At 42.8% G+C, this 8,375-nt stretch overlaps 1 pseudogene; it reads left to right on the top strand.

The window, feature by feature from the left end:
* The first annotated feature begins 5,555 nt into the window (after positions 1-5,555).
* Positions 5,556-5,672, top strand: LOC126089571 (5S ribosomal RNA; annotated as a pseudogene).
* Positions 5,673-8,375: the final 2,703 nt, after the last annotated feature.

Raw genomic sequence — 8,375 nt, 5'->3', positions numbered from 1 at the left:
CGCCGCAAGGCGATAGACATCGCTCAGGTCGTCATAACCTGGTGAGGAGCTCTTTTGTTTTAATTGGCATCTCACTTGTTGTTTTTTTGTAGCCAATTGTTGCTATTTGTCTAATTGGTGACTTAACGATTTTAATGGTCTTTTTAATTTTGTTTCTCTCTCTCTGATATATGAGGGACTTACAGATTTACTGCAGCATATATGCAACCTTGTGCGACTCCGATGCGGGTATATAGGCATGGACATGTAGACAGAGGATTAGTGTGTCATTCGTGTCTTTCCGACGTGCCTACAGCAAATGTAGATACGTGAACTACAGCGACACTGTTACCAAATACATCCAAACAGGACCAACATGTTATTCTTTTCTTGGCTGTCAAAGGACAATCACCTGTAGACATCCATCGGAAAATGAAGGATGTCTGTGGGGCAGCATTTCTGTGGAAAAAAAACTTTGTGGAATTTCGCGCCAAGTTCCAGCTGGTCGTGATTCGACGCAGGACGCAACACTTTCCTTGAGCACATCGTTGCAGGGGATGAAAGCTGGTGGGAGGCTCTCGAGCATCCGCCCTGTAGGCCTGATCTTTCCCCATGAGATTGTCACGCCTTCGGTCCCTTGAAAAAGGCCCTGAAGGGTCGACGATTCCTGTCAGACAAGGATGTGCAGCAGACAGTTACGCACTTCTTCACACAACAGGGTGCGGTGCTTTACAAATCGGTATCTTCGATTTGGTGCGTCGGTTGGATGATGGTCTGAATTCTCACGGCGATTTCGTCTGATTGACATACCGATTATGGAGTGTATGACCTTCGAACGGAAACTCTTTCATCACCCCATGTAGCTTTGCGTCATTTGATATGCTGACTAATGTGAAGATTGTTATTATTATTCCGAGGCTCCATTGGCTAATTAAGAAGCAAAGTATTACCATGTTGCCTGGTTTAATGCTTATGTCAACGCCCGTGAACCTAATTGCTGTGTTAGTCAAGTATTAAATGGAATTATATTTCTTTATCTAATTAACTTCACCAGCCATTCGAAGCCGTTCACTGCGTACTAATTTCACAAATCTTGTCTAACAAATGAGCGGAGAAAATGTTATTTTATTCATTTAATAATTCATTTAATAATGCTGAGATCTGTTCCCAAGGAAAATGTTGTTTTAACAAATTCTACGTTGAGAAGTTTTATTATTTTGGAGAAGGAAAAGCTAATTTCGGTTAATAAATTGCTTGTACAAATACCCCATTTAAGAATTATGCTTAGCCGGACGCTGTGGCCGAGCGGTTCTAGGCGCTTCAGTCCGGAACCGCCCGACTGCTAGGGTCGCAGGTTCGAATCCTGCCTCGAGCGTGGATGTGTGTGATGTCCTTAGGTTAGTTAGGTTTAAGTAGATATAAGTCTAGGGGACTGGTGACCTCAGATGTTAAGTCCCATAGTGCTCAGAGCCATTTGAACCATTTGAATTATGCTTATTCTTGCCCCTGTACTACTCCAAGCAACCGGCCCGCTCCCTGTCAAGCATTTGGTCGATCTCGTCATTATTTTCACACCTTACGTTTTTTTGATCTGAAAGGTATTTTCTCAGTACTCTTTGATCACAGGATATCACTACAAACGGCCGCCTGTGTAGTGGAGGCTTAAGTAAGATTTTGTTCTCTGTAAAGAGAGCACCAAGTGTTCAGTCAAAGAAGGTCAAAGCTGCTTGTGTGTGCTGCTCAGTCTCTCAAAACACCTCAAACGGACGAATTAAGCTTACAATGTGCACTGTGATTTAGTCAAGCCTCATGCATATTAGGAACCCTTTGATACCGGTGGGTATCGATAATTTCTTTGACATAAAATGGTAACTGTACAGACTCATTTCCCTGTAAGCGATATTTTTTGTAAACAGCTGATTTAATTTGTTATCAATGCAATAGTTTTGTAGTTAATTGATGAAAGTATGAATAATTTAATTTTGTAAAGTTATTTACAACAGTTTTTTTTTCACTAGACTTAGTAATTTTTACGTAAAAGCTTGTGTGAAGGAAATTTAAACGTTTCGTCGCCTGCTATGTGAGCGCTTAGAGTCTTTACATATAATTGTAGTATCTCTGATAATCTACCTCGCTCATGACGGGACGAAATGTACTATAGAATTTTGTGGAGTCACTCGCAAGATGCAGACGTGTCTGTTCAACCATAGGGAAATGCATAAATGTGAAAGTAAAAGTAGGGTTAGTACTGTGAATCATCGAATTGAACTTTGTACTTAATTTCTTCGAATTGAGAAAGCCTGTGCGATTAATCATACTCCAAAGAAGGCAATGAAGCCAACAAAAAAACTACCTAAACACTAGATTTCATAATTTAACGAAGTGGACATGACTACTTTCAATTTTAAGCGAAATGACAAATATCTTTAAAGTTCACACGTCATTGGAAATATAACCCTGTCGAAATAACGTGTCACAGTACGTGCTGCCACTTTAAAGCAAAAAGAGTTATCAGTACAATAAGTTGCCCGTGGAACTGACGTGCGGAAAAGGACGTCATTCGAAGATTCAGCCGCTATCGAGAGACACAAAAAATTGAAGCTCGCCGTCGACGACATCAGCTGATGAGCATTATCCACAAATTACGACTGTTAAGGAGTCGAGGAGAGTGCATTATGCGCTGCCTTATTGTAGGATGCCTCCAATCAGACAGTTTGCAACCGCCACACGATCCATTTGGTCTCTAGACGTCCGTTGCGAAAAATAGTACGAACCCTCTCCAACCCCCATCCTCTCCTCTTCCCGAACCGCATTCTTGAAAAAGGTAGACTAGGGAAGACCGGAAATAGAACCTGGACCACTGACGGCTGGTTCTCTTCACCAACCTGTGCAGGATTTGTCTGAAGGTGATCGTCGTAGGTGGAGGCTGCCAGATACCAATGCACGTCCTAGGCATACAGTTACACGGGTTTAGCAAGGAACTGGGATAGTTGGACATATATCACACACAGATATCGGACGGCTCTCATTGGTATCGAAGGTAGTTCGATGCCTGTGTGGTATCGAGACAGGATTCTGTTGTCGAGCCCTGGAGTCAACATTTCGGTTATTATGAAAGACGGTCGTCTCGGAACGATCACCTTACATGCGTCGCAGAGCTACACCACAGTTGATCCATAGACAGTCAGCACCCTGAACAAGCACTATTTCAGAGATTTGTGATGTGGACGCAGTCGACCAGCAACCTTTGGTGTAATAGCGACAGAAAACAAGCCACGAACATTCCAACTGCATTCATACCATCTGGTTCCACGATATTTTTCAAGTTATATAAAATCTTTTCTTTCCACATTGTCCTTTACATACAGATTTTGCATGCAGAATACTGGATGTCTGTGCGCATAACTGCTTCAGACCACACTGTTATATGAATCCATCTTTGTGCTAGGCATCTGTCAATTCATGTGACCTGCAAGCAGATTTTCCCACTCTAGATTGTATGATTCAAAAAGTTTGTAACCTTATTTCTTTTGTAATTCTGAGATATTGTTCGGAAGGGATGGTAGGTATTCCGATTCGATATGTGTTCCTATCCACCTAGACGAAACTGCATACATTACCCGCTTGTAGGTTATTTTGATTCTGTGATAGATTTCGACCTCTATAATTTATTAACTCACGCTTTTTTACTGGAACTAACAATTCCAGCATGTGCATTTGGCTCCTTGTTTACTCTTTGAAAGTATCTTACTCTTACGATGCGTTTGATCCGGGGTTACATTGCTCATGCGTGACCCACTAGAATCTACTGTTTTGTAAAGAGGGTTTTAACAACCCTGTCAAACTGACACTAGTGGAGTTCTTCGAGGTATTCTGCTGCTGAGACGACACAATACATTCGTCACATAAGCTCAATGTTTTCAGATTCTTAGACAGTGTAGGTATCATTTGCCATGTAGTATGAGGTTTGCAGTTCATGTCCATGTTCGGTATCAGTTGTGTTATTTCCGAGTAACTATAACTACCTCCTCCCCCCCCCCCCCCCTTTCGTTGCACTTTGTGTAAGGTTGACTTCTCACATCTACATTTAAAATTCAGATCGCGTTTCAGTGAGTCATATTCACTGCCTGGGGGAGAATTTTAGGTCAGAATGTTTGTTTGTTATATTGTATGAAGACTAGCAGCTAGTTTTAAAGGAAGTAGCAGCTCACGATTGGTTCGCGTTTCAAAGCAATGATTCATAAGTAAACCGCGTCGACAAAGTGAACAGGTTCCTCCAAGAGGTAGGGTTCAACCGAGTGTAAAGGCTTGCGGTATCTGCTGGCATGAACCCGGCCGAGGATTCTCGACACCAGTCGATACTTGCAGCGCGACGTTGCTGGAACCCTTCCTCACTCACTCTCAACAACCTCAGATGGACGCCAGGACATGACTGAGCAGCAATGTCTCGACCCCTTTATGGGCAGCGTGCCAAGGTGGATCAAAGCATCTTACAATACATGAGGTGGATCAACACGGTATTCGGTTTTACCCAGCAGCAGGTTATATTTTCACAGGGTTCACTTTCGGACAAACTACTCTTATTTTAGTTGTTTAGTACCAAAAGCTTTTGCTGACACTGATAAAGAATCTAAAACAATGTATAAATCGAGTCTTTTGACGAAGCTTATCCAGTACAGTGACAATGACGGATGAACTTTAGGAGAACCTAATGTCCACAAACCATTGCCCCACAGATGCTGCTTGATGACGGGATTCAGTGTACTGCTGACAGAAACAGTCATCGTCTCCGAAATGTTTCTCCACTGTACACAACAAAAATGCTGTAAAATGTGTTCATAAACGTCCACATTTTGCGTTTTTTTAAGCGCTATAAGGGGACCACTCTCTTACCACGAAAAACGCCCCCATAGTGTAACACCAGCTCCTCCCTACTGAACTGCTGGCACTGCGCATGATGACAGACGACTTTGTCCAGGTATACACTAAAACCAAACCCTCCCGCCAAGTTGCCACATAGCATAACGTGATACATCACTCCAAATCACTCCTTTCCACCCCACTCCAAATCACTCCTTTCCAATCATCTTCTGCCAGTGGCAATGCTCTTGACACTACCTCAAATGTCGATTAGCATTGACAACAAATATATATGGCTATAAGGAGATACTCAACCATTGTAGACAGCGCTGAGTGATCGTGCGGTTAGAGGCGCCATGTCATGGATTGCGCGGCCCCTCCCACTGGAGGTTCGAGTCCTCCCTCGGGCATGGGTGTGTGTGTTGTTCTTAGCAGAAGTTAGTTTAAGTAGTGTGTAAGTCTGGCGACCGATGACCTCAGCAGTTTGGTCCCTTAGGAATTCACACATATCTGAACATTTTTTGACCACTGTACCCAATACTTTTTAACTCCCTAAGCACATTCATTACAGTAGCTGGACTGCTGGCAGCACTTTTGAATTATTTGCTGGACGTATTCTAATCTCTATCTTCCTCTACAAGTTTTGCCCTCTAAAGTACCCTCAAGTACCAAGGAGCTTATACCATGATATATTAGCACATCTCCTACCACATTCTGGCAACGGCCTTGCCACAGTGGATACACCGGTTCCCGTGAGATCACCGAAGTTAAGCGCTGTTGGGCGTGGCTGGCACTTGGATGGGTGACCATCCAGCCGCCATGTGCTGTTGCCATTTTTCGAGGTGCACTCAGCCCCATGATGCCAATTGAGGAGCTACTCGACCGAATAGTAGCGGCTTCGGTCAAGAACACTATCATAACGGCCGGGAGAGCGGTGTGCTGACCCCACGCCCCTCCTATTCGCATCCTCCTCCGAGGATGACACGGCGGTCGGATGGTCCCGGTAGGCCTCTCGTGGCCTGAAGACGGAGTGCAACCACATTGTCCCTTTTTCTTGTCAGTGTTGTCCAATTACGTCCCTTTCCTCACCGACTCTTAAGAGAACCTCCTCATTTCTTACCTTATCAGTCCAACTGATTTTCAATATTCTTCCGTAGTAGTGCATCTGAAACGCTTCGATTCTCCTTTGTTCCGGCTTTCTCACTGTCTATGATTCACTACCACACAATGCAGTGCTCCAAATTTACATTCTCAAAAACAGCTATCTCGACTTACGGAATATAACTGATACGAGTAGACTTCCGTTGGCAAGGAATGCGCTCATTACCCGTCCTTTTCTGCTTCTTACGCAGACCTTGTTTCATCCATCACGGGTTATTTTACTTCCAAGGCAGTAGATTCCTTAACTTCGTCTGCTTCGTGATAATCAATTTCATTCTCTTGTCGCTGTTGTCACTTCTGCTATTTCTCATTACTTTTCCTTTTTCGTTCCTTTTTCGTTTGCTCTCAATCCATATTCTGTAATTAGATTTTTCATTCCATTCAACAGATACTGTACTTCTTCTTCACTTTTACTGAGCGTAACACTGTAATCAGCGATTCTTATTACTGATATCCATTCACCCTGAAGCTTAATCCCCGTCTTGAACCTTTCCTTTATTTTCGTCATTGCTTATTCGATGTATAGATTGAAAAACAGGGGTGAAAGGCTGTTTACACCCTTTTTAATCCCAACACTTCGTTCTTGGTCTTCCAATCTTGTTGTTCCCTTCTTGTATATACTGTATATCAACCGTCTTTCCCTGTACCTTACTTCTATTTTTCTCAGAATTTTGAGCATCCTACTCCTCACATTGTTAAATACTTCTTCTAGACCGAGGAACCCTAGGATTGATTTTGCTTCACTCTAGCTTCAACTATCAGGCGAACTGCCTCTGTGGTGCCTTTAACATTTCTAAGGCAGGTGATCGTCATCCAACAGAGCCTCAATTTTCTCTTCCATTCTTCTGTGTATTGTTCTTACCAACAGGTTGGATGCATGCGATGTTAAACTGACGTTGCGATAATTTTCGCCTCTATCTGCCCTCGCTACTTTCGGATTGTGTGTACGATACTTTTCCTAAAGTCTCACGATATGTCGGCAGTCTTTAGCTCTAGAAGGTTTAAAATGTTCCTGATGGACTTAGGATACATCCAGCGACTATTTCACATTCGACGACACTGAGCTCCTCTGGCCGACGCATTTTGCTGTTACTGCATCTCTACTGACAACATAATACTCCCCACTTCCTTTTATAATAGCTGATGCGGCCCTCGTGACATCTGGTGATGAATTTCGCGTTACGTGAGTGTGTCCGGATACTTTTTATCACTTAGTTTAGAGCGAAGCCCAGAAAAGTTAAAATCAGATGGCTGGATGCGGATTTTTAACTCGCCGCTCTTGCAAGATAGCGTGGATGGCATACCAGTTCTGAAACTACGTCTAACGTCAATATTTGACGCTGAATACCCGAATCAGAACACAGTGGGCCCGATGACTTCCAAGAACTGCTAGAACCTGTGCTATTGTCGGCGTGGAGTGACTTGGCGCCAAGCCACGATCGCGAGGCGTTAGGACTCTGGAAACGACACGTTCCTAACAATCCTGCTATTTTGAACCGTTTTACGTAACCCAACACCCGTATAGTTAGGGTGTAGGTCTTTCCACCTTTCCCAACGAAAATGTTTCAAGGGTTGGGTATTAGGGAACATTGCCGTTCTATAGCGACTTGGTTCGATTTTGTTCGTTTTCACTTGCTCATAGACACGCTGTATAGGGGAAAGTATCTTTCAGTATATATTTGTATGTACGTGGTTCTTAAAAGCGTCATAATGTTCCGGAAAAGAGCATGACCCCTACTGATAAAGTCGTTATGCAAAACAATGTTGTACCATAAAAGTACGTCTATAGAAACCATCGTAACACGCAGAGTGGAAAGTATATAGAGAAAAAGGAATCAACCTTTTTCATGATTTTTCTTAGAATGTTATGTTGTATGGATTAGTAAATTATTCTTGAATATTTTTGCATCTTTTCAGTGATGTTATTGCGCTGGAAAAGTAGAACAACTCATAAATTGTTTGGGTCTTTTTTAAAACTTTTGTTTCGTTTTAGTTAAACCAATTTGCTAAGGGTTCCACTGTGACAGAAAAACACTCAAAAATAGGACGGATTATTGTTTTATAGGTGGCGTCTCTCACGAGTCCCAGACTGCCATCTTGCTTCCCCACAGCCTAAATGTATGTGTACATTTCATCATAAAATTATTTTGGATGAATACAGTCCATATTTGACGATTGTGACAGATTCCAATCACTGATAGCTGACAGACTGAATTAGTTTCCTTTTTCTTGTCGTAGTCCGTCATGACTTTCATTGTGAAAATCGTCCACCGCCTAGTACTCTTCTTTGTGTTTCTCTATGAATTACAGGCTGCGTCATTTGTAAAAGTAGTTCAGGAGCGTTATCGATGGCATAGAACACTCGGGCACTGCGT

Source organism: Schistocerca cancellata, chromosome 6 (genome assembly GCF_023864275.1).
Source record: "Schistocerca cancellata isolate TAMUIC-IGC-003103 chromosome 6, iqSchCanc2.1, whole genome shotgun sequence".
Classification (NCBI taxonomy): Eukaryota; Metazoa; Arthropoda; class Insecta; order Orthoptera; family Acrididae; genus Schistocerca; species Schistocerca cancellata.
This window is presented reverse-complemented; position numbering and strand designations above follow the sequence as displayed.